The sequence below is a fragment of the Rhipicephalus sanguineus genome, chromosome 1 (assembly GCF_013339695.2).
Source record: "Rhipicephalus sanguineus isolate Rsan-2018 chromosome 1, BIME_Rsan_1.4, whole genome shotgun sequence".
NCBI classification, from domain to species: Eukaryota; Metazoa; Arthropoda; class Arachnida; order Ixodida; family Ixodidae; genus Rhipicephalus; species Rhipicephalus sanguineus.
Window position 1 is genome coordinate 59,652,521 of NC_051176.1, and position 25,320 is coordinate 59,677,840.

Below are 25,320 nucleotides of genomic sequence, written 5' to 3' on the forward strand. Positions count from 1 at the left end.
TTTTTTTATGGCTGTCATCCCCGACGAGCAAATCATATGTTGAACTAACAGAATCGTTCATTACAGGCAGTAACTCTTCCTTCTAACAGCTGTGAGTTCAGAAAACAGCAATTTGCAAAAACTTCTATCGAAGTAAAGCAGACACACGCCGCGCTGCTATGCAGAGAGATCCCGCCGGCGGAACTTTCTTGCCAACCAGCACCTGCTCCGAAGGCGGGACTTGGGGGCGGGACACTGCCAGTGACGTCACACTGTTTGCAAACAGGGAGAGGTCTATTCTGGCAGGATTGAGCCGAACATAGCTGATCGTATATGTGGCGCCGTCCCAGTAGTTGATGTGAAAGGTGGGAGGATGCCTTGTGTAGACGTAATTGCCACCATGTGGGCAAGTTGACGAGCGCGGAGGTCAAGACCGGAGGTGGAGTGGGTCAGAAAATCAGCACTAATATGGCCATGCCTAGATCTGCAACAACGAATGAACAACACAGTATGGCCATGAGTAGATCTGCGTGAACGATCTGCGACAATTCACGCAACGTTATAAGGTCGGATGCTAGGTCCACTATAACAATGTCCACTATATATATATATATATATATATATATATATATATATATATATATATATATATATATATATATATATATGAATGAAAGAAGTGTTAATTATTAGCTCGTAATAAGTTCACGTGCTACGTGACGCCAACAGGCCGAAAAAGAGTGTTCCACACTCGCCGTAATGGCTGCTAGCGGCGCTGACGGACGCTCCCACATTTAAATACACATATATACCCCATAAAGTGGACGGGGTGATGGCCGCCGCGGTAGCTCAGTTGGTAGAGCATCGGACGCTTTATTCGAAGGTCGCAGGTTCGGTCCCTGCCCGCGGCAAGCTATCTTTTCGTCCACTCTTCTTTTTTCACATGTACTACCTTACATTTACTACTAAAACATCCCCTATACTTTCCTTGGCATTATTGTCTGTTAGTGCTCATTAATATTGTATATATATATAATATATATATATATATATATATATATATATATATATATATATATATATATATATATATATATATATGCGCGTGTGTGTGTAAACAGCAAGTACGATACGAATTTTTATGCACAATGTGCCGTAAACACTCGCTCCGACCGTATTGTGAACCGGCAGCTTGGTACGCTAGTCAAGCAGGCGCCAGTCGAATCCCATCTTCAAGTAGACTTATTCTATGCTCGCTGTCTTTGTGGAACTCGTAGCGTCTGCGCAGATGTATGGCTTTTATCCGAATGTAGTTTCAACTTGGCTTACGCTTAGTTTCAGCACGGAATGCAGGTTTTTATTTGGCCCTTTCATTTGGCGCCCTCCCTGTTCTTTCGTTGTCAGCGCCTTCGCTCTGGCCGCTTTTCGTCGCCACTTTTGTTGGTCTTGGTGTCCGCGTCTTTTTTCTTTTTTTTTTCTGCACTAAGCGCAAAATCGTATTGAAGTCGCCATACAAAAGCCTTCAGTATACTTGTCTGTACTAATCTGGCGGTTCTTTTTTTTCTGTAATATGGTTGTGTGAGTGAGCTTACCCCATTGGCTTGGTGCGTACAAGTGCCATCGGGTAAATAAAGCGACTAAAAGCTCGGCTGTCCTCACGCTTGAACGAATCTAGATAGCAAAGTGAATCAGTGCCTCCGCTCGACTCCGCGCGACCTTGCGTGCGCGTCTGCGCATCCTTCTTGTTGCCGCGTGTTCTTTTATCGATTTCGTACGCTTTGTTTTCTGACGCAATGCGAGGCCGGTACTTCCCTTACAACGCTAACGACTCACTCTCCTCTCGTGACCCTGAAGCCCACCCCCCAAAAAGCTTGATTGGAGGTTCCACTCAAGCGAAGTACGAAACGTTTATACGCTACTACGAAATAAAACCTGGCTATATATTTTATCCGCTCGTTATCGGCCTTTTATATTTGCTGATGAGTCTGGTTTTCTAAATGTAACCTCGGTGGGACGCGAAAAAGATAAGCTGGGTACAAGGGTCACTTAGAAATGAACGGTGAAGCGTCTTTGTGTAACTCCCTTCGGATAGCGCATTCTTTCTTTCTGCTTTATTTTTTTAACAGCGGAGCCGTAAGGTCGAGGTTAATCCCTGTAGAGCGTAACGCAGCTCCTAGAGGGTATGGACCACAGAAGTTGGGCAAGCCTCACCACTCACCTCCGGTCCGCTAGACGTTATGAGCAAAGTCAAGCAACGAAATAGCAATATATGATGCCACCAGCCCTGCTTTTCGAGTCGCACTGACGTTAAGTCAGTGAAGCTGCTTCAATTTTTCCTATATGCAGTTTAGTTTCCATGCAGCCCTTCTATGCCGCTTCTTTGCCCGTATACTTCTCAATTTAGCGCAGCATTGCCTCTCCGCTTATACGGTAAACATGTTTTGAGCTCAAGAAAGTTGTTGCTTCTCCGGAAGAAAAAAGAACTCTGGGAACCACTCCACATCTTGTAGAATTGGCGGAACTAAATCTCATGGATGCCAAGTTCTCATTTTGCACGCAGTAACTTTCCTCATCCGTGATAGGCTATGGTCCTTATTGCGCACGAGCGACGGCCATGAATAGGTAATTGTATTGAGCAAATGAGTGCAGTCAGGAGAAGAAGCACTATACCAGGTTACCTTTTCTTCACGTCACTGGTTTTTCTGGCATCGCTTAGCATGAAGCAATAGACTAACTTAGATATATATCTGGCATCATTAGACGGCGCGACGTGAATTCGCCTTCTCGGGTCGTGATGCCGTAAATCGTTCGTGGGATTTCAGCAAAGGTTATAAGTATTTTCTTTCTTTGTCTTACAAGCGCGGGCGAGTGGGGGGGATTGATGAAGCGAGAAGGGGTTCGGACGAGCACATCTATGCAAGGGGTTCATTCGCTTGGCCTGCTCCGCGAAATTCTCGTGAACGCCACCATAGTCAGCCGGTCTAAACTCTGTCCGACTCTTACTCGCCCTGTGCTCGCATCATGCAAACGAAGCTTCTGGAAAAGATGAGTCATCATGTTTTCAGCGTCCTGAAATTGGATTCAGATGAGACGCTCTCAGCATCAAATTACGAAGAAAAGTTGCACAGCGATTCTCCGTGCATGCCTCCAATCACGACCGTTCCAGTTCCCAACTCTCATCTGATGAGGGGTATACGCATCCTGTCTTCATCCTCTGTAAAGAAGAGGAAAGCTCCTGTCCGTCCCTCGAAATAGAAGAAAATAGGGAAGAGGATCAAGAGCTTATTTCTGTATATGCCGCCGCCGGCAGTACGTGATATGTGCGGCGGCGTTCTTCAGACGTGGCCCTATAGCACAAGACGCTCGAGTCGCACGTAGCCGCGGCGCGTCCCGTGTTGGCCCCCAGCCAAATTGGCAACACTGCCCAACACCAGCGGGACAGCTGGGAAAGAAGCTGTCGACGACGAAAGGGCTCGCTCTTAAAGCCGCTGTGCCAGCACTGCCGCTTTAACGAGAAGCCCAACCCTGCGCTCCTACACCCCTCTATCATTTTTTCGCTCCACTCATGACCACAGTATAAAGGTCTAGCCATGCGCCACTGCACGGTACGTGTGCAGTTAAGGAGCGAGACATAACGCGCGTTCCGCAACGGCGGCCCGAACTGCGAGATATGAAAGAAGCACTGCGAGGCCAGGCGCTGTGGCAAGGGGCGGTCAAAGGGGCGCCACTTCGTTTATAGGTTGCGTTTCGCTGCACTGTCGTTGGCGCCTCAGTGCGGAGATCCGTTATAACAAATGGAGCGCCGTTCGCGACGTGGCTCCTACCCTTTCGCAGGGCTTTGTAGCAGCCCCGCTGCGCATTTGCGTACGGGATGGGATGAAGATGTGTTCAGAGACCGAAAAAGGAATGCTCTGAACAATGAGAAACGTGCCGGAAAGAATAAGAAGTGGCGTCCTGGCTTTTTTGTCTTTGCTTTTTTTTGCTCAATTCCTTCTTCCCTTCAAACGACCATTCCTTGTATTCATGCTAGGTAATGAACCGTAGTTAAAAGCGTTATTGGCGGCCCTCCAAAAAATGACACTAACTGCTACCAAACGCTGTAAACTGTTCTTTTTCGAGGACATACGGACTAACACCGAATTACGTAAAATTATTCAGTTTGAACTATTCGTAATGAGGGCTTCGACGGACACCTGTCTCGTCGGGAAGAATCACTGAACAAAACACGAGGACGCCGACCACAAAAGAAAATACCATGTACTGACGTTTCGGCACCCAGAACGGGAGCCTTGTTCACAATAAAAGCGAAGGAAGGAGAGATAGGCATTTAAATAGAAGTTTTGATTATGCGCTCTTGAAAGAATTACAACGAAGAACACACAAAGGCGGACAGAGGTTAACGGGACAGCGCAACTTTCAATTATATCATTCCAAGCGTCGTTCACATATATCGAGTACAAGGCAAACGTTAGAGCGATAAAAAAGTTGGTGCAGCTACGCACTAGCGGTGCGAAGACTGTGGAATCAGCGGAGCTGGTGGCCTTTCCCTCCTCCTCACCGTCACTTCCCTTTCACACACCCTTGCTCATTTCCCCGAGCTCGGAACTCAGAATCACCCGCCCTATGACGCCGTTTCGCAGCAGCAAGTTCGGCGCGGTAATCCGGGTCTGCCCGCAGTCGCTGCATTCGATCCCGGGCACAAGTGTTGAAGATTGGGTGAGTTGGTTCGTCGTACTTGAACTGGTATAGCGCATTGCGGGGAAGAAGAAACGGCCGAGCAGACCGACACAAGAGGACAGAGCGCTTTGTCCTCTTGTGTCGGTCTTCTCGGCCGTTTCTTCTTCCCCGTAATGCGCTATACCAGTTCAAGTACGATCCCGGGCGGCATTGCGACGAGCTTCCCAAGAGCAGCCTCTTCTTCGGGCGTCGTCACATCTTCGGTCACCCCATGTCACAACTACGACACCGAGCTGTATCTGCAGTATGACGGTATTGGCGCGCAGTGACGTCATGGCTTCGGCGCCACCTACCCCGTTCTGCGAGAAGAAATTTGACGAAGACACGTACACTCGCTTTGAGAATGACCCAGAGTCAAGACTGCAGAAGGGTTTTCAGAAGCTACTTGTCGATGTCTTCCGGGTGATTCGAGCTCGAAACAAGTCACCCTATACTACAAGCTTCTCTGCCATAAGAGCTCTTCCCCAGCACTCTACGGCGTTCCCGAAATCCACAAGCCCGGTGTCCTGTTACGATCCATCGTAGATTTCACCCGGTCGGCACTCCGCAGGCTTTCTGGCTACTTGCATCGTTTCATGTCTTCTCTGGTCGGTCACAGTCACACTCCCGTCCAGAATTCAAGCTACTTCCTTGAAAAAGCCAAGGACCTGTCTTTAGACGGTGGTGAGATCATGTGTCGTTTGAAGTGGTGTCGCTTATCGCCAGTGTGCCCGCTGATTTGGTAGTGCAAGTATGAAAGGAGGCCCTGGAATCTGAACCCACCCTTCCGGAAACAACACCCATCGACGTGCCGGACCTGGTGAGGCTTCTACTCTACCGTCTGTCCAACAAGTTCTTTGTTTTTAAGGGCGAATTTTACTGAGAACTACATGGCACAGCCACGGGGGCTTCAATATGAGTCATCGCCATCAGTATGACAATGAAGTCTAAAGCCGAGCGCTTTCGTCCTTCACTTCAGCCCCGAAGGTTTTCCTTCGTTACGTCGATGACTGTTCTTGCATAATTAAGAAATAAGATTTGGGTCCCTTTGTGTACCACCTAAACTGGATTGGAAAATCTATTCAGTTTACTAGTGAACAAGAAAATAATGGAGAGTTGCCCTTCATGTATGCACTGGTGAAACGTGATGGTACTTGGGTTTCTTTTGCTATATTTAAAAAGTGCACACACAGCGGACGGTATGTACGCCTTAAGTCGATACACCCTGAAGCACCCAAGGGACCCGTGGTGTCGTCTTTAACGCAGAGTGCCCACAGGATTTGCACCAAGTCAGTTGACCATTGATCTGACGTTCATCGTGTGCGCCGTGACCTATCGGGAAGTGGCTGCCCGGATTCGTTCATGACGTCCGTGGAACGCAAGCTGGAGCGCCCTTCTGCAGCCCCACCAAAATGTTGGAAACCATCCAGTATACCATACGTGCTTGGAGTGGGTGACACTTTGGCACGTGTTCTGCGCGAGTATACGACGTACACGTAGTTCATGTACCCACAAGCAAGCTGAAACCCGCTATTGTGAATGTGAAAGACAGATTACGAAAAAGAGTACTTTCCTGCAGTGGTTTACGAAGTTCTGGGCGCGAAGTGCAATTGTCTGTACATCGGTGAATTCAGAAACTTCCAGTGACGGCTGGAACAGCAAATTAACGATGTGAAGACGAAGCATCTATCCTCTAACGCCCTCTCCGAGCATGCGCAAGCCTCAAATCTTGAGATTAATTGAGGCGAGGCACGTGTCGTCGAGACTGTGCGGTGTATAACTGAGGGGAGGCTGTGTGGTGCATGCATGAGCACAGGTGTAGGTCACCCTATTACTGGGGAGTGGACACCTTGGCGTTTCTGTCCTCAAATGAAGACGCTTTGAATTATTGCATATCGAGAACCAGTGTTATGTGCTTGTTGCTGCCATCTCTTCGCGAGATTCAGCATATGCTGTGTCTAGGTGTATTTTAACTACCTCAGCTACCACAAGGGTTAGATCATGATCTTTGACATTAGTCGTCGGGATGGAGATGTGCCACTGGGCGTCAACGTGGGTGCATCCACGGTAAACGGTGCTATAGCTGCCAAACACCGACAGATATTGTGTAAGCTCTCATACATCGATGTGCAATAAACAATCAACTGTACTCCTGTGAACACAACAGTTCACTTTCGTGTTATACCGATTCCTATGACGGAGGGATCGACCATGTTTTTTTTTTCTCTGTGGTGTGCGGCATCCTCGTATTTTATTCAGTAGAACTGTTTGTATGAAAAAATTACCATCAATAATGATGCTGCGCGCATTATTTGTGAACGCAACCATGCAATAGCCAGAAACACTGACGAATATTAGAAAACGCAGGTATGAGGCGTTTCCCATGACACTTAAGTTCAATATCATTTAGAAATAGAATCCCACACACTGATGATCATAAGCGTTCGCGTTTGTGTTCGCATTAGAACATCTTCACGCGTGTAACGGCAACAAATTAACAGGCCCTTCCACCTTTTGTTTGTGTTCGCCTTAGAACATCTTCACGCGTGCAACGGCAACAAATTAACAGGCCCTTCCACCTTTTTATAATCCTTCAGCGATACAGCATTGTTAAAAACAAGCTAGTAAAAGCTCTTCTCGTCTTTCTCTAAATCGATACTCTGTGTCGCCCATGACAATAAACGAAATCGCTATTGGCACTCTCTTTTCTTTCGTTGTTTACAAAAACACAGGCAGTTTGAATGAAGAAACTACACGAGCGATGTGAATTTAACAAATCAAGGCGGTGGTGGCGCCAGGCGAGATGAAAAGCATCGAAGTACCCATTAAGCCCGCTGACCACACCTGGAGTGCATACAGAACACGTGGTTTAATCCACAAAGTGTGGCAGTGCCTTGGGCAACGACGGAAGTTCTCAGCTATAGTGCCTTCCGTTTTGATGAATGGGGCGGAGTTCCACCGCATACGCCCTCCAACGCAGGGTAGATCGGTTCCCTTTTGTAGTCTGGCTGTCGCCGCGGTAATGTTGCCCGTCTTGAAGCACCGACCTTGCAGCATTTCCGTAGCCGGGGGCGCTTAACGATTGAATGAAAACGAGTGTCTCGCCGTCGTTCGATTGTGCACGACGGTCTTTATACAGCTTTTTCTTTTTCACTGCTTTAAAGAGAAAAAACGAACCTCTGAAGGCCGTTCATTCGAAAGTAGGAATATGCTTTTACGACCATGTTTTTTCTTCTTCCAGGCAACATATCACGCGTAATCTTTCCTGCCGAAGCTGCTTTACCCATAAAATTGAGGAGCATATTTGAGAGGTGAGCCGGCTTTGTTTTACAAGAATCAGTAAGCAATGTTGTTTTATATATTAGAATACAACCAATAAAGTTATTTGATCCCATCAGTATGCCCCATATAACATAGCGCGTTTCCAAGCACTGTTAAGTTTGGTCCTAAAAGTCATCGTCACAGACGTCATTGTGGATTGACCAGTCGGCTGGAAAGCTTTCGCCCAGGGATCAGCGCTTCGACTGGGGCACTGCACCCCACATTTTCCCGGGAAGGAGCTTATGCACCTGTGGCCGAGCGGGCGATGTGGCCTATCGTCGTGCCTTACTTGGAAGCCCGACAGGGGGATCGCGATCACACCTTCCTGTGAGGCGGCCTCAGTGAGACGGAGCCACTGGAAAGGTTCCCATCGAACCAGGGCCTGTCTTCACCTTAACGCAAGCATAAGCGTTTTCAGGTACTTGAGACAGTGGCCGTCATCTCCTCCGAAGTCAACGACCCCTCACCCCCGGACTCGACCTCTTCGGCGGAAGTTTTCGGGATCATTTCGCCGAAGCTTGGAGCTCGTACATTGGCACTGTACGGTGCAGTTGTGGCCCCCATTGGACATCGACCTCGGCCATTCTAACCATCGAATGTTTCGAGTGGCCCACTTCCACCTTTCTGGTGGGCTTTCACCCTCGCTCATTCGATCAGCCGAGTACTGCCCCATGCACCGCCTCTCGTGACACCGACGAAGCCAAGCAGCATTGTGCAGTACTTGGGAGTGAAGCTTCCGTAAGACCGAGTATTGGCAGCTCTTCCTGTTAGGTTAAGTGTGATAAAAACACATGATAGACGTGGCCGTGTAAATGTCGCGCTATATCTCGTAGTAACTATGTTAGGCCAACTAGCTCAACCGCTACAGCCCTCTTTCTAGCTCTTCCTGCGGCAAAATAGCTGTCCTACACTGGCGACACGAACTCCAAATAGCAGCACGACTGACTGCCGGAGTCGTGAAGTTTCTTCAAACGAAAACATGCTGAAATAGCTTCGCAAAACTCGACAGGCGGCTCGGAAGATCAGCGTTGTCGATGCTAACCTTGTGCGTATGTGCAAAGCTGTTGAACAGCAGCAACTTGACAAACCTACAAGTATGAGCACGGCACAATGCGAATGAACGCACAAGCTCCCACGCTGTCGCGCCTACCGGAAAGCGACTGTCTTTGCGTTTGGCTCTCGCCGTCAGGCCCGCTCTACATATCGTGAAAAACATCCACTGAGTGAATGTAGGGCATCGCCACTATTATTTGACGTGTGCTCGGCCTGCAAGACTCCTCACAGATAGAGGTGTCCTGGTACTGAATTTCTTTAGCAATTATTGTGTCACGGGAGTCAACATGTGAAACGGAAAGCCTGCTGCCGTGAGCCTGCGCGTTTGCTCCTGGAAGCTGTCAGCAATACTGTGACGACATGATTTTTTCAACGCGTTTTCATAAAAGGAGGTGACGATAGCTCGTTTTACTACCTTAAATTGCGCGGATTCATGCGACAAAATGAGCTTTATTCTACGTGGCTCATATTAGCAACAGTATTGCGTCGTGCACGGGCCTAGTTTTAAATCGAGAAATCAAATACATCCTCCGTGTGGCGCTTCGCAAGTGATGATCAAAGGCTCTAGACACTCTCTGGCGACTGTATATTATCCCCATCTTTTTCAAGGGCCAAATAATCGTCAACAAGCCTGTGTGTTGTCGAGACGCTCCTGGTGCCAAGCAAAAACGAGGATGTGAAAAGTGAGAAGCAACACACAGATAAGTTTATTGGCTGTACTGAAGAAGTGGTTGAGTCTCTTCCCAATGCGCACGGCAGAAAGTACGTAGGACCGACGGGGCACTGTTTAAACGACGGATTAAAGGAGCATGATTACAGCGCAAGACGAGTAATCGCTGGACACCTTGACATCCATTGTAAGGACGGCGGTTGCCAACAAATCTTTGAAAACTGCTGCATTGTAAAAAAAAAATGGCCAGAATACGAAGCGCCAGGTATTTGAGGCCGCTGAAATTGCGCACGTCGGCGACTAGTGCGTAAGCATGGCGTCAGTTGACATTAGCAAAAGAGAAATAGATTGCCTCACGTCATAATCACAAATTGCGCACCATTGTTCATCCTTTAGCTTGGCCTCAGTAACACGATGATGTTATTAGGCGACTTGGCATTGGTGGAAGATTCCTTTGAGCAATTTTTTGTTTCTTTTTATCTTCCGTCAGTCGCTATCCCCCCGTTTATCTTTTTGTATTTATTCCGCGGAAAAGGGAATAAAGTTCACTGTTGAAAGTTAAGCGCTCTGTTTTGTGCGTATCTTTCTTGTGCCCATCAGTTAGTTGCGCTATACAGTCTACGGTGATGCTATACCAACGCGCCCAGTCTGCAACCTTAGCATGCATGCGAGTGTTTGAAAGGGATCCGCTCCAGGCTGTGAGAAGGTTTGTAGTGGTTATTGAAAAAGCTTGTGCCTCTAGGTAATATAGGTGTTCGCTATTAACTATTCACTACAGGCGCTTGAGCTTCTTTTCGTCAGGCGTAAAATATAACCTCGCTGTCTGGTCCCGGGGGCCATAAAACAGGTACATCAAACAGCAAAATCTGACAAGAGACCAGCCGCCTACGCTAACCTCGTTTGGGCGCTTGTCAATAGCACTGTTGTTCGTGCAAAGGTCTAACACCATATACCGCACGAGCGCCTATAGGCGCCTTTTCCCCTGGGCACACCTGGGTTAAAAATGCATCGCCGGGAACCAACGGAGAGCTTCTGATAGGGAAGCACATGTGAGGCCCTTACACACACACACACAAAAATAAAATCCATCAGTCGTGTAAAAAGAACATCGATATGCAGCTGACGTGCTATCCAGTAGTTATGCCTTCTGCAAGGAAAATTGTATCGCCAGAAAAGACTACATATAAAACGATCAATAAAGGTCTAGTAGCACACGTTTAGTGGCTGTTTGGTGCATTGTTTCAAGAACGACGGATTCCGTAAAAAAACACAGCACACAAGGGAACGAGACTACGACAGATGTGCGACTTTGAAACTGCTTATTCAGATCTTAGGCGAGTAAATATACAGCACAAAGAGAGGGCAAACACCAGAGAGGGGGGTATCCTACATGCGCACAGCAAGCGTCGTCGTCTTTTTTCCTTTGTGTGCTGTCACTGCTGTGTTTTTTTTTGTTTTTTTGCGTAATCCTTCCTTTTATTACGATAGCAATTATATGGACACTCTCGACGGGTTTTAACCGTTGCCGTTCGCGTTGGCGTCGCCGTCATTTTCCGTATAAAGTCCAAATTGATAACATCACCCCGCGCATCGTATTTTCTACCAGCTCGCGAGAGCTGGCGACGAAATCGGCTGAAGCAGAGATGAAAGTAGCCGGCCGTCTCCGTTACACGGAGGGTGCATGCGATAAGATCATCCCGCATGCGAGGTCTGCCGTCGATTACGCATCAATCAAAGAGGAAAAGCCCGACCCGTTTTCGTAAAGACCATAAAGTACGCCAAGGGAGGGGGGAGGGCTGCGTCGCTCGAAGGGCATGTTCGCGGGCGTGCGCTCTCTTCCTCGACAGACATCAGGAGCCGGGGAGCCGGCTCGTTATGTTTCCTGTGTTCTCAACGCGTACTTCGCATTTAAAGAACTAAGAGCACGCAAACAGCTTCGGTCCCTGGAGCCGCCGTATTCCCTTATACCAGCATTTTGTTCAGTTACGCGAGATTGGATTCAAAAGAGTCAGCTGCTAGCCTTACTTCGTATAACATTACAGTTTGTTGCTATTGCATTCATAGCTTCGTCATTGAGCGAAACGGTTTTTTTTTGTTTTTATCAGTAAGGGTTGTATGAAGGGGAAGACTTCCTGCGAAGCAAAAAGACACGTGACAGAGTTGAACCAAAATGAAAGAGCCCAGTGCTGAATGTCGTAACGAGGCGAGCTCACGCTTGGCATGTGAGGTTGGTCGGGAACATAATGAGGAACGGGAAGCAGAACGGGGTAGCTCAGCGGCCTACGATAGCCTGCTCTGAATGCGCCATGGGGAGTGCACAGCTACGCAAGTGCGAGTGTGCGGTGATAACACTCAGGCAGGTGCAGACAGGTATGCGCGTGAACGAACGCTCAGTAGATTACGAGAAGCAGTGTAACGACAAGAAAGGTGGAAACGGTGTGGTTCAGTGTTGGAGAAAAAGTTTCCGTTTGTATTTTCTTCTGTGTTACACGAGAATGGTGGTGAGGAAAAAGAGCCCTGAAGTGTAGCTCGTTCTATGGCGCGATGAAAAGAAGCACTCCGGAGATGAGAAAATACTTCATAGCAAGACGCACGAAAAAAAAAATGTTTAACCAGAAAGGGGTGGCACTTCTGATGGTTCAAAGGAGCCGGTGTGATGTATTACGAGACGAGTCGTGGCGTCGGTGTGACGCGGAGTGCGTCGCCCTTCAAGCGAGGCATAGACAACGCGATCAACCTGCTGAGCTTCACGTAGCACACATTCAGCTGAACATATTACTCGAAGAACGAGCACCAACCCTTAAAACGCCGAGTGGACGAAGAGACGGCGAAATTCTATCGTGTGGTTTTCTAGCAGTATAACGACAAAATTATCCTCTTGAGTTATGAGAAGCGACAAACAAATTCAATATGAATGTATCGGTGAAAGAAAAGCGCACGCAAGGTTAAGGTGGGAATAGAAGGAGTTCGCTTAACCTTCACAAGTAGACAATAACAAAGACTGCGAACAACGGGCGTATTCATATGAATAGAAAAACATTGGGCCAATCCATATTGAAGATGCAGCTGAGTCGAAGTTTTTGCGTTGTATCCCTAACATGAACGCTATATTATTAATTATTATTATTATTATTATTATTATTATATTATATTATTATTGTTGTTGTTGTTGTTGTTGTTGTTGTTGTTGTTGTTGTTGATACTGTCGATCACATCAGGAATCATAACAGGTACTACATGCTTACAATACAAAAGAAACCTAGTAGCACAGCTCAGATATCCCATGTTAAAGTGAAAATTAGCAAATTCATAGTAACGTTAGTTATGAATGATGAAGTAGCACACCATCATATTCATCAGTGAAAAGCACTTTGTACCTATACAGACCGACTCTGTACTGTCTTCTGTCCGACAAAATCAACTATCGATACAAACCATAAAATAACAGAGCATTATCAATGAAACGCGTTTGTAAGCTGTTCTTGTCATCGCTTAGCTTTAGGCAGTGAAGCGTAGTACGCTAGTAGAGGAAATTTAGTAGTTCGTGGGCACACATTGAACGCTTGTCTTGATCTGCCACAAATTCGGGTAAGAAGTCGCTCTCGCCAAATTAATCTGCAGTGAATATTCACATTTAATGTTTTGATGTGATGGTCTATATGGCTGTGTAGGCGGCTGAATGCCCAAAATATCGTTCACGCCCCCTTTAAATTCAGCTGTATGGAGCGCAGCAAGCTAACTTTTCTTCACACCATCTATGAGCAAGAGCAACGAATCGGCAACACGTTTTTAAGACCCCTTTGCCTATTGAAGCCATTTGCTTCAGCATCCAACGCTGTCATCTGATAACACCTTCGTGTATCCTAAAATTGCCACATAGCATCATCAATGGAACCAAGGAAAGAGCCGAGATATAGCGCTTCGTTGTGCCCTATACGAAAGCGAGACCCGCGTACTGACATTTAGCAGCACGTTGAGGAAGCCCAGGTAGTTAAAATTTACGGAGCCCTCCACTACAGCGTGCCTCATAATCATTTCGCGTTTCTGCCACGTAAAACTCCAGCAATAATCACAATTGCCACTCATAACCCTAGGAAACATTAGAATGTAAAAATGCCTAATAATATTGTTCGTTTGATACGGACTAATAGATGGCGTTTAGAGAAGTGAAATGATAGTTCCTCTTCCATTTGCAAACTAGTTAACTTTATGTGCATCAATTTCTTTTCCGGATACAGCAGCCCTTCGAGCTCTTTTTGAAGTGCGCGGTAGTAAACAAATTTTCACTTACTGCAATTACGGTATATTCAACTTCTCTTTCGAGTCCAGTAAAAATTTTGTTCAAAGCGCATCAGCAATTGTCTCATTGGTGTATTTCTTCACTTTACGTACATTAAATGTTTGAGGCCCGTGTACTTAGATTTAGGTGCAAGTTAGAGAACCCCCAGGTCATCGAAATTCCCGGAGCCCTCCACTACGGCGTCTCTCATAATCATATAGTGGTTTTGGGACGTTAAGCCCCAGATATTATTAATAATATTATTACACTTTACGTACATTTTGCTAGTGACATTGGCGTGGGCCCTAAGCTATTTGTTTCTCGCTCTGTGAAGAATGTAACATACGGACTCCGTATGACGACGAGTCGCCAAGTCCTTCGACGCAACCGCCGAAACAGCGTTACCAATGTAATTCAAGCGCCATTGTATTCCCTGTTATTCATGGTGTGAGCAAAAATATTTCAAGAATTATGTATAACGACATATGTTTACTACTATGAACGCATTTCTGGAGGGACACTAACATGTGATCCTTCGTGAGCCCAAAGAAACATCTGAATTTGCTTTTCGGTGTAGCCCAAGTCCGTCTTTAAAATTTTCCTTTCTTTCTCTCTCTCTCTCTCTACACCCCTCTCTCTCTCTACACCAAGTATAGGGGATGTTTTTAGTAATAAATGTAAGGTAATTGTGAAGAAAGAAAAGTGGACGAAAAGATAGCATGCCGCGGGCAGGGACCGAACCTGCGACCTTCGAATAACGCGTCCGATGCTCTACCAACTGAGCTACCGCGGCGGCCATCCCCCCGTCCACTTTATAGGGTATATGTGTGCATTTAAACGTGGGAGCGTCAGTCAGAGCCGCCAGTAGCCATGACGGCGAGTGTGGAACACTCTTTTTCCGCCTTGTTGGCGTCACGTAGCACGTGAACTTATTACGAGCTGGCAGCTGACCAATAATACATATATATATTGCGAACTGTGCGAACTGATAGCCTACTACAATCTTGGGTCGGCTGGTATGGTATGGTATGGAAAAACTTTATTTAGGTCCGTCGGGGCGTGAACTAGCAGCTCCCACGTCGGGACAGATAGGCCTAACCTGTCCGCCACGTCGTGGGCCCGTTGGACTGCCCATAGCTGCGTCCTGAAATCCGTACTGCGTAGCGCAGCATCCCACTTTGACGATGTAACGTTTTGAACCCGTAACGCAGGGCACCGCCAGAGCATATGATCTAAGCTGGCAAAGTCTGAGCAAAGCGCGCACGTGTTTGACTCTGAATTTCTGGGTAAATTTTGTGCAAGAGTGCGGGACTGGGATATGCCCCGACCTGCAGGAGTCTGAGCGTCAATGCCTGAGGCCTGTTCAGTTTACTGTGCGGTGGCGGATACTTTCGCTGTTTTCACTAGCCTGATCACCGAGTACTTCAACGCGGGACTTGTTTATCAGAAGCCGTCATTGTGAGTTCCACGGTGCCGCTAGCGACAGGCTAGCGACAGGCTAGCGACAGGCTAGCGGCATTGTGGAAGCCTGTCAATTTCTGTCACAGTAACGTAATGCAACCTTATTTAGACGCTAGGAATAAGTTTCGTTGAAGAGCAGTGAGCAATAATTACATTACTCTTGAATTTGCATAAGGTAAATATCGTGCGATGTTCTCCAAGGCAAGTTCTCCTGTGACGCTTATGTTGTCTGTACAAAAGGGCATAGCGAGCGGCATTGCATGTTTATGTGATAACATTGGACAGGGCCCCTGCTGTGTTCACTTTTAGCGTTGGCACAATTCTTCTCGCAGGCCGATCGCGCAAGCAGTCTACTGAATGGCGTGGGTGAGCCTATTGCTTTCCCTGTGCAGTATAAGTGTTCTCATGAGGTATTTATTGCTTTGAAGCAATGCGTCTTCTCGCGAAATGGATACCACGAAATGGTATTGCAACAATGAGATATGAAGTACTCAGTGAGCGATGTAGTCTCACTGCACGCGTTATCCACGCTGTTTTCTTTAGTTGATGAGAAACAGCAAGACAAGTGCACTTAGATGAAGCCGTTTGTTTATACTACGAAACCAGACAACCGACGACATCGAATGTTACACCTAAAGACAACCATGTTGGGTTTTCATTTTCCCAAAACTCGGCGTCCACTTCTCGATTTTCGTTTATCCAAAAATTTATTTTTCTAATAGTTTTCCGGTGGATGTTGAAACATTTTCGTGTATCTTGTTTCGCCTTTACCTTAGCGTTATTACTTACCTTGCGGGTAATGTCTCGTTCACAAATTTTATGCTCACCTAACCATGTCGTATGACTGCAGATCGTGCTGCTCAACACATCAGATGCATCTCCGTCCATGTAAATTGGGAACGTTTTCGGGAAGCTCTCTATGTAGCGAATGCACGACCCCGTACGACCTAGACAAAAATCTGCAGTGAGTGCATTTGGTACTTGAACAAAAAAATAAAGGAAATACAATTACACAGATTCCGCGCGTAAAGAGCTTTAATAAAACACAACAACCTAACTGCCTTGGCAGATAGGCGGTCCACGCGGGCGTTACCATCAGTGTAGTAGTTGCACAGTTCACACACTTAACTAGACACCGCGCGAAAATGGCAAGTGAAAGACATAGCCCACGAGTCCCATAACTGCTCTGCTTACCTTCGCCCCCCACTCCTCTCAATTTCATTTTCTTCCTAACGGAGAGAAACAGTAGAAGAAATTTCATCGGCCATTCCACTCTGGGAAGGTTGTTCACTAGCGAAGCTGCTGTGTTTGTTGGAAGAGCTTTTACTCCCTATTTAGTAATTACGCGATATGTGTTTAGTCCCATTTTATCTAACTATGCGGTTACCATGAATATTGTTTGTGCAAATACAGAGAGGAGGAGATGAAATAAGATATATGCAGAAGAGCGAGCCGACGGCAGAGTCGTCCAAGGTGGGCGGCGTCCCTGTCCAGGTGTCCCTGTCCAGGCGGCGTCCCTGACAGCTTGGCACTGTTCACCAGACTTCGCTGGTCTTCGAGGCTTGTGCTTTTCAGCTGGGCCTCCCACTGCTCGACATTTGGTCCAGTGATAGGTGGTCTTGATAGGTTGAATCCACACTGCTATACCATATAGTACAGTGCATTCGTTGCAAAGAGAAATACACAATTCGCTCTTTGTTTGAAATTTTCGCTTTTTGTGCCTTTGCGTTTGTCACAGATGTGATGATGGCCATATGGTCGCTGTGATACACTGGCAACGACTTTGGTACGATGCTGCTTATGTTCTTGGCCAGTTTCAAATCTATACATGATCGTTGAAGCTCATCACCTTCACGGCTATGTATAACACGTGACATGGTTTGACGCCGCGGTGGCCTGTGCGTCTTATCTCGCTACTGGCTTTGGCGAACCAAGCTCCGGCGCGAGCGACCATAAGAGTTTCTGAGGCCCAAGCTTTTCCACGCGGACGCCACGAAATCCCGGGGATTCGCTCGCTGGATTTCAAGAAAGACGGACGTGCCGGCCGCGATGTCCTGGATTACTCGATCGGCGCCCCATGACGGTCTCCTCGCCCGCTATGCCGTGCGCCGCTCATCGTCGGGGCCTCCGCCGCTTCGTCGATGTTGTGCACCGTGCCTCTGGCTGTGTTTCGTGTACCCGTCCCTGAACTCCCGTGACCGTCTCCCCCATCTTTCCTGTCCTCTTCTCTCTTCGTTGGATGGATGTGCCCCTCTCACTTCTTTCTCTATTTTTCCTACTATTCTTTTATTCCCTCCTTAACCCCACCCCTACAAGGCACTGCGCCGTGTCGCCTATAGGCAGACAGAAATTAGGTGCATTTTTCCTTTCCTCAATAACCACTGAAGAAGAAGAATCCCGGAACCTAGTCATAAGAGCTTCGCTATAAACCAGTACACGTTTCATGGGCAGTAGAACGGTGACATATGCGATCTCTGCAAGATCTCTAGCATCGATGTGCACCTATAGCAGGGGTCACCCTCAGGCTTACCTCAGTTAGCTGGCCACAGCGACAAAATATAATGTCTCGCAAGGGCCGGAGAAGTCAAGAATGTTGGAGCGGAGGAGAAGGTCGGGGGCAGAGATCACACAAAATGTCAGCTAACGTTGCCATTCGATAGAAAACCTTTCTCATACCTCATATATATAGGTCATTTCTAAAGGGGTAGGTTTAGAGAAACATATTCCTACTGATCTTCAGAGTGACTAAAATCTGTACGCCGATCGCTCATCAATATGCTTATTAAGAAAATTTAAAAAATAGATGGCTGATCCCTCTGTCATAGGAATCTGTATAACACGAAAGTGAAACGTGTCGTCACAGTAGTAGTTGATTGTTTATCGTGCATTGGTATATGTGAGCTTGTACAATGTCTATTGTTGTTTGGCCCATATAGCACTGCTTGGTGTGGAAGCACCCACGTTGACGGCTAGTGGCACACCTCCGTACCGACGACTAACGCCCATGATAATGATTTAACTCTTGCGGTAGCTGTAGTTGTCTGGATATTCCTGGACACCGCATATGGTGAATACCGCGCAAATATGGCATCAACAAGCGCATAGTGAACGCTGATACTCGATATGCACTCCTTCAAAGCGTAGTGAAACGCGACGAGCGTTGCGTTCTTCCCTCTAGCCTGGCCGTTAATTCTCACAGGGCGAGCGGGGAACGCGGTGCGCCAGCCAGGCGAGCGTCGGAGAACTATTTTTGGATATGGATGGATGCTATGAGCGAGGCTTGGGCTAAAGCCGTCACCTCGCGGTGTGTTAAAGCGGTGATGAAATTACACTTATGCTATCAGAAACGCGCCGAATAGAACGGTTGCAGCAACGACACGCTGCCGGAGCTAGGTGCGGAGGCAACGAAGTTTTTTTTTTTTCGAGCCTGGTGGCACACATGCAATCCCGCCCCTCCCCCGCCCCGTTATAAAGGGGACGCTCATAGCATTCATCCACCCATCCAAGATCACTGCGAGAGGAAAGTGTAAAACATAAGGCGCGTCCATGTACCCTCAGTTGTGTGTTTGGCGGTAGCTCAGTGGGCTGAACACCCGGATGCCATCGTCACGGACCGCGAGAGGCTGTAGGTTCGACTCCTGTCAACGGAACTTTTCTTTATAGCTTTTTTCTTCGCCATTTGATGGTGTTCATTTTGCTAAGGTACTTCCGTGACGCAAATACGTCATGAAAGTCTTGGTGGACCCCGGCATAAAACACTTTCGTATTAAAAAAATTAGCGCAGCTTGCACTAAGTCGCGCAAGGCTTGGACACAGCAGAGCTCGGGGGCATGTTTCATCTTCTCTTGTTAGTCATCGTTACAGAATGCTTGGGCAGTCATTGAGCACGTGCCAGTTTATGATGGTGATAATTTTCTATCTACGACATACGGCAAACCTCGACCATAACAGTCGTGGTGTAAAAATATGGAACGAGGGCAGTAATGTGCGGGCCGGGCCTCTAGCGAAAGGTCTGTCAGATAAGCTCTCGTCAGATTACCGACGGCCGACGTTGTGATCGCCGCTATTAGTGTACAACGTGCACTGTTTGTACTTTGAGTTTTCGTTCCTGGGCACAAGTTCACCCTATATAGAGTTTTCGTCTTTAATAAACCGAGTGCCGTCTTCTTCACCGTCATAAATTAACGCAACGTTGCAGCGTGAAATAGGTGCCCTTTATTTTTCCCTGGCAAAGAATGGTCAAACTAAAGTGCCATACCAATTCGATCTCAACAACTTGTCAATAAGTTGTGCGGTCTGCAGCCACATTAACCTGTTTCCAGCTACGTTTGCCTAGAAAAAGTATGCTCGCGTGCGTATGTCGTAGAAAACTGCAGCAAAAGCTATGTAGCCATCTCACGAATAAGGAAAAACATACGTCGGCCTCACTGCAATGCAACTCTCTTGGGCGGTGAAGCATACAAAACGATCAGAAGGCGCCGCTGCGCGGACCCCCATTTGAGAACCACTACTCTAAAGAAAAAAAAAAAGAGTACTTTGACGCTTTTCTTTTTGTGTATTCTGACTTGCCACATATTTATTTATTTATTTATTTATTTATTTATTTATTTATTTATTTATTTATTTATTTATTTATAACATATTGCAGGTCCAAGTAAGTGCCCCAGCAGGAGGGGCGTATGTAGAATACAAAGCGATAATGTATATGAATCGAAAAGCAAGTAAACAATGATTCTATCATGATGAAATTCAACAAGGAGACGTAAAACACAGTACAAAATAAACGAATAACAGGAGCAAGCAACATTTTAAGTATGAAACAAATTTAGGGGCAAATATAGGTGGCAGGTCATAACTTAAAAAAAAAAAATAAAATGAAAGGGCCCACATTTTTTTTCTTACAATGTATATATACATTCATGCTGCGCCGAAGACTAGCTACCACGTCAATATAACAATACACGATGCAGAGAGTTCTCCGCACAATGCCCTTCCTCCCCTTCCTCTCTAAAAATATTGGCCTTCGTCGCTATCATATCGGAGCCGCGAGATCGATGTCAATGCAATCAATTGCGCGTGTGCCGCTACGTACGTCAGCTGCAGCGGTCGATACAAAGCGCGCCGCCAGTGTAGTGCCGCGCGCGTATAAGTATACGTATACGTTGTGCATTATTCAGGAGGAGAAACGTTTCTTACGTTCAAGGACCTCCGTCGTGATGGGGGCTTGCCGCATGGATCCGCGCTCATCAAAGCTCGCCGCACGAGCGAATTCGACACGACGTCTTTTTCATTTGTAATTGGGTTGGATATATGCACTAACGCAGCTGCGGCGATTCAGCTGGGGCGTCTCTATCGTCGTCTCGCTTTTTCTTGTGACGACGTGCACTAAGAAATTCTGAAAACGTGCCGTGACTTGCTCAGAAGCACCACCCCGACTTGCTCGGCAAGATTGCGTTAGACTTCAATGCCGTTATAGCAAAGTTGAAGGGGGAGCCGACTTTACTTCAATACGCGTCAGAAGATGCGTAACTACTGAACGTTCAGCACAGTTGTAGCGCTGCAATACTGAGAACGCTTTAGAGCAAAAAAAAAAAAAAAAAAAAAAAAATCTGTCGTTTGCCGAGTCTTTAGACGTATGACTGCAATACGGCCTCCAGTCCATCCACGCTGTCATCGTCTGCGCCAAGCCTAAGAAACGACGTTACAAATACACCAATTCGAGAGTGTGACCGGCCGTTGGAACGCCCACGTCGGAAATATTCGATTTGCCTTTGCCCCCGTCTTAGTTTCCTACTGCCATCCCGCTCCTGACTGGTCGACCAGCTTTGGGCTGTGCAGCAGGTGCCCGAAGCGGCCGACAGGCTTGGCCTGGTGGCCCCCCTGCGTTTAACTCCCGCCATTGAAGATATAAGTGGAACAGCACCTGTTTTTTTTTTCTTTTCGTTATGTCAACATTCATTTCCTTGTTGCTTGCGATACACGCCTGGTTTTTGAAAACTGCCCGTTGCAATTAAAACCTGTAGTCGAAGAAACCAGGTCCGTATGCTTTGACTACACTGCAAACGCAAACTAGCCTAATTGGGCGTTTTAAGGGCTACAATCCTCCTTAATACTACCTTCATCTGGACAGTACTACCTTAGGGTGTAATGAGGTGGGTGTAATAAAGTTCTGCGTCCTCAATTTTACTTCGTTAAGAAATTATGTGGAAGAAAGGAGGTAAATTCACTATCTGACGCCATTCGTCGAATGGAGTTCAAGAACCAAGAAACGCCCATCTCATTTCCTCTGGCATGTTTTCTCTTTTTTTTTTCTTTTTCGAAGCTTTCCATAATGCCTTCAGTGCTGGCGGGCATGCATGCAGCTGTGCGGGGGAAAGAAGTAAAAGAAAGAGGCGGCATGCTTCAGCGCACTAAAAATCCCTTGCACAGATAGCCCAGAGAAAGAGATATACGAGACCCTCCGAACGGCTGGAGAGGAAACGAGGAAGCCCTTTGGCCTTGGCGGCCTGCCCCCGCCAGGTCAAAAGCAAGCCAGACGAGGCGCTATTGAAGTGAAATGGGACAAAGCTTCGCGCCGCATGCGCGCGCGAAGAAAAAAAAACAGAAAAAAAGAAAGAAACGTGAGGAGGGAGTCGTTCCCGCGGCGGCGCGATCGTCGTAGCAGCGCCTCGTCGTAGCTAGGCCGGCTAGGCCTTGTGAACACCACTTCTCAAGTTATCAGCTGTGTCGGTCGTGTGTGCGCGTTTTGTGCCTGCAGCCTCACTGTGTTCTCGCCGCTGGATGTGATATGCGTGGTTTGACGACAGTGCGACATGCTGCGCTGCGAGTGCGATAATCGCGACGGCCTGTCGACTCAAGCGAGCGTGCCGCTGTGCATTACCAAGCAGATGATGGGCACCCTGCGTGCTCGGCACAGTCAGGAACAAAAATGGTAAGTAATACTGATATTCTCTCTCTTTGCGAGCCCTTATCGTCGCTTATGCACCTGTAGATGACCTTCTGCACATTGCGTCGATTGAAAAGTGCAATGAAAAGCAAAAAAAAAAAAGAGAAAGAAAAGAAAATCGGCATGTCAAGCTTGCGAAATGCCCGCCAGCGCACCATGAGCGTGGCATGTGACCCATGCCGTACATTACACGCATGTCATTCATTGTTTCCATGTTACCAGCCGTCATTTATGTACGTCATACAGTCACGTCGCGCTATACCAGTCTTGGTATGATATCAAGTTAGAGAACCGGACGTGAGTGCACCAGGCTCCATGCCGTAAATGACATACATGTCGTTATTTTCATGTTACTATATGTCATTTATGTTCGTCGCACAATCACGTCACGCTATATCAATTTAGGTGTATGTCAAGCTAGCGAACCGGCCGCGAGCGCACCATGAGCGTGGCGTGTGTACATGACATGCATGTCATTATTTTCATGTTGCCAGCTGTCATTTATGTTGGACGTACAGTCACACTGCACAATACCAATTTTGGTGTATATGAAGCAGGCGAAACGGCCACTAGCACCCCCGAGTCCATGTTGTCAAAATAACGCCATACATGACAAGCGTGTCATGATTTGCATGTTAGAAACTGTCGTTTATGTGCGTCATACACTCTTGTGACGCCATACCTATTTTGGTAAATATCAAGTTAACGAAACAGTCGCAAGAGAACCAAGAGAGTGACGTGTAAATCATGTCGTTAATGAAATGCATATCATGATTTTCAGGTTGAGACCCATCATTCATGTTCTTCATGCAGTCGTGTCATGCCACACGAATTTTGGCATACATCCCATTAACGAAACACCCACACGAGCTATGAGTCGTAGGCGGCTAGATAGATAGGTAGATAGATCCGTTCAAAGTTGTAGAAGTGTTTAACAAATGCTTCACATTTAAGTCGTTAAACTCAGATAGCAATGATGTGTGATGCACGTTTTGGAACTTCTGTGAATATCACTCATGCTTCATACGACCAGTCAATCGACCCAGGAGTGCGCCCTGATAAAGTTGTTTGCACGATATAATTTTCTTGCCTGCGATAAAGCATGAATGAGGCATGATGCTTTCAGGGAATATACATTACAGCAAAAGGCCACGGTTATCACATTGTCACATGATGGAATGTGCATAAAGGACAACTTTGTTTTCGATTTATTCTTTTCTCCAACTTCATTTGTTTGTTTTAATCCTTCGTCATCGTGTCAATTTGCGCACATTGACATGTGACAAGACCGTGCGCTCTCATTTTGCAGCATCTACCTTGGATGCAGTCAACGACCCTGGACATCTTTCTCCCGCCATGCAACTGTGAGAACCCACCGAAGCACAGATTGTCAGGAAGTGAAAAGACTTTTCGGCAACAATTTTGCATTGCGCACTCTGCCTGTCTCCTGAAATAGCATATTAAGGTACATAAGCACTGTACCTTCATACATATGCATCAAGGACCAGTGAAATAGCATATCAAGGTACATTAACATCATTAGCTTGGATTCATTTAACTAGAACGAATAAATCATGTTAAAGCTATACAATGACGGCCATATCATGTGACAGACATCTGCTAAGTGCAGTGTGTATTGTGAAGCGCATGCGTTTTATGGTATTGAATGAATGGATAAATGTTTATTCCAGCAAAATACACGAAATGGGCCTCAAGTGAAAAGCGACAATGGTAGCTTGAGAAGTGTACAAGGCCCAGTAGAGCAAAAAGAGAGACAGAGCAGCGGAAACGTGTGCACGTTCAAAGGCAAAACATATACGCATACAAAAAGAAACAGGAAAGACAAAGCAGAAGAAACGTGCACATTCAAAGGCAAAACACCTACGCCATCTGCAAAGTGACAAAATCAAAAAGGGTGAACATTTACGCTAGTGAAAACAATGAAAATCAGAAAACAGTGAAAACAGAAAAGAAGGAACGGCCATTCAACGGCATGGAAGGAATGCAACTTCATTGGTCACGTATCAACAGTGGAATTTACATGTGCATATTCTTAGCCATTAGGAGATGTGCGAGGCTAATTTAATCGCATTGATATAAGTCAGCTGTTGAGTCTGTTGAACCAGATTGTTGAATCATCTTGTTTATTCCCTCTCGTTAATTTGCTGTTTTGCATTATGTTGCCATAGTTTTCAAGGTCAATACATAGTATCATGACTGTTGACACAATTTGACAAGGTGAAAGCGCTGTTATTGTGCCCAGGCCTTAGTTTATCCTCACTAGAAGTGCGCTGTTTATTTTTGCCATGGTTCAGTGCCAAGTTGCCCAATCTTATCTCCTAAGCAGAGTAGGCGCGGTTAATCAAGACCTTGCTAATATTCACAACCCTTTTAAAGTGTACTTATAATGATAACTTTACTGACATCAAAAACTACCCACATAATGGTAAACATGGCGAGAGTACACTTCTGGTGGTGTTTCGCATTTTTTTTACATCCGTTTGTTTTTCGCCCTGTGCACACGAAGTGAAACGCTCACAAGGAAATACTTAGCAGCATCCCAATGTTGTATTTATTTCGTGTTTTGACAAAATGTCTGCGATAAGTATAGTCAAGTGCGAATCTTTGGTAAGACATTCATTTTTATGTGTACAGAAATCTTAGTGGACTTCTTTTTTTGTAATTTTCAGGAATACACTTCTGGCAAAGCAGCAAGTGTTGCTTGCCCACCAGTCTGTGTTCAAGACAAGTGTATTGTGGGCATGAGTGTCGGCAGGATTTTGTCTTGGGGGTGCAAGGCGGCGTAACGTGTCGGCCTGATGAGCAGGAGAGCATTGGTGTAGCTTGCGTGGGGTCAAGTGCTGGTGTGTCTTGATGGCGGCAGGTGCCCTTTGT

The 25,320-nt window shown here is 46.6% G+C and overlaps 1 non-coding gene across 1 annotated transcript; it reads left to right on the forward strand.

Annotated features, from left to right (window-relative positions):
- The first annotated feature begins 817 nt into the window (after positions 1–817).
- On the forward strand, positions 818–890 carry Trnak-cuu (transfer RNA lysine (anticodon CUU)). The gene has a single exon. It is a non-coding gene; the product is annotated as a tRNA-Lys (tRNA).
- Positions 891–25,320: the final 24,430 nt, after the last annotated feature.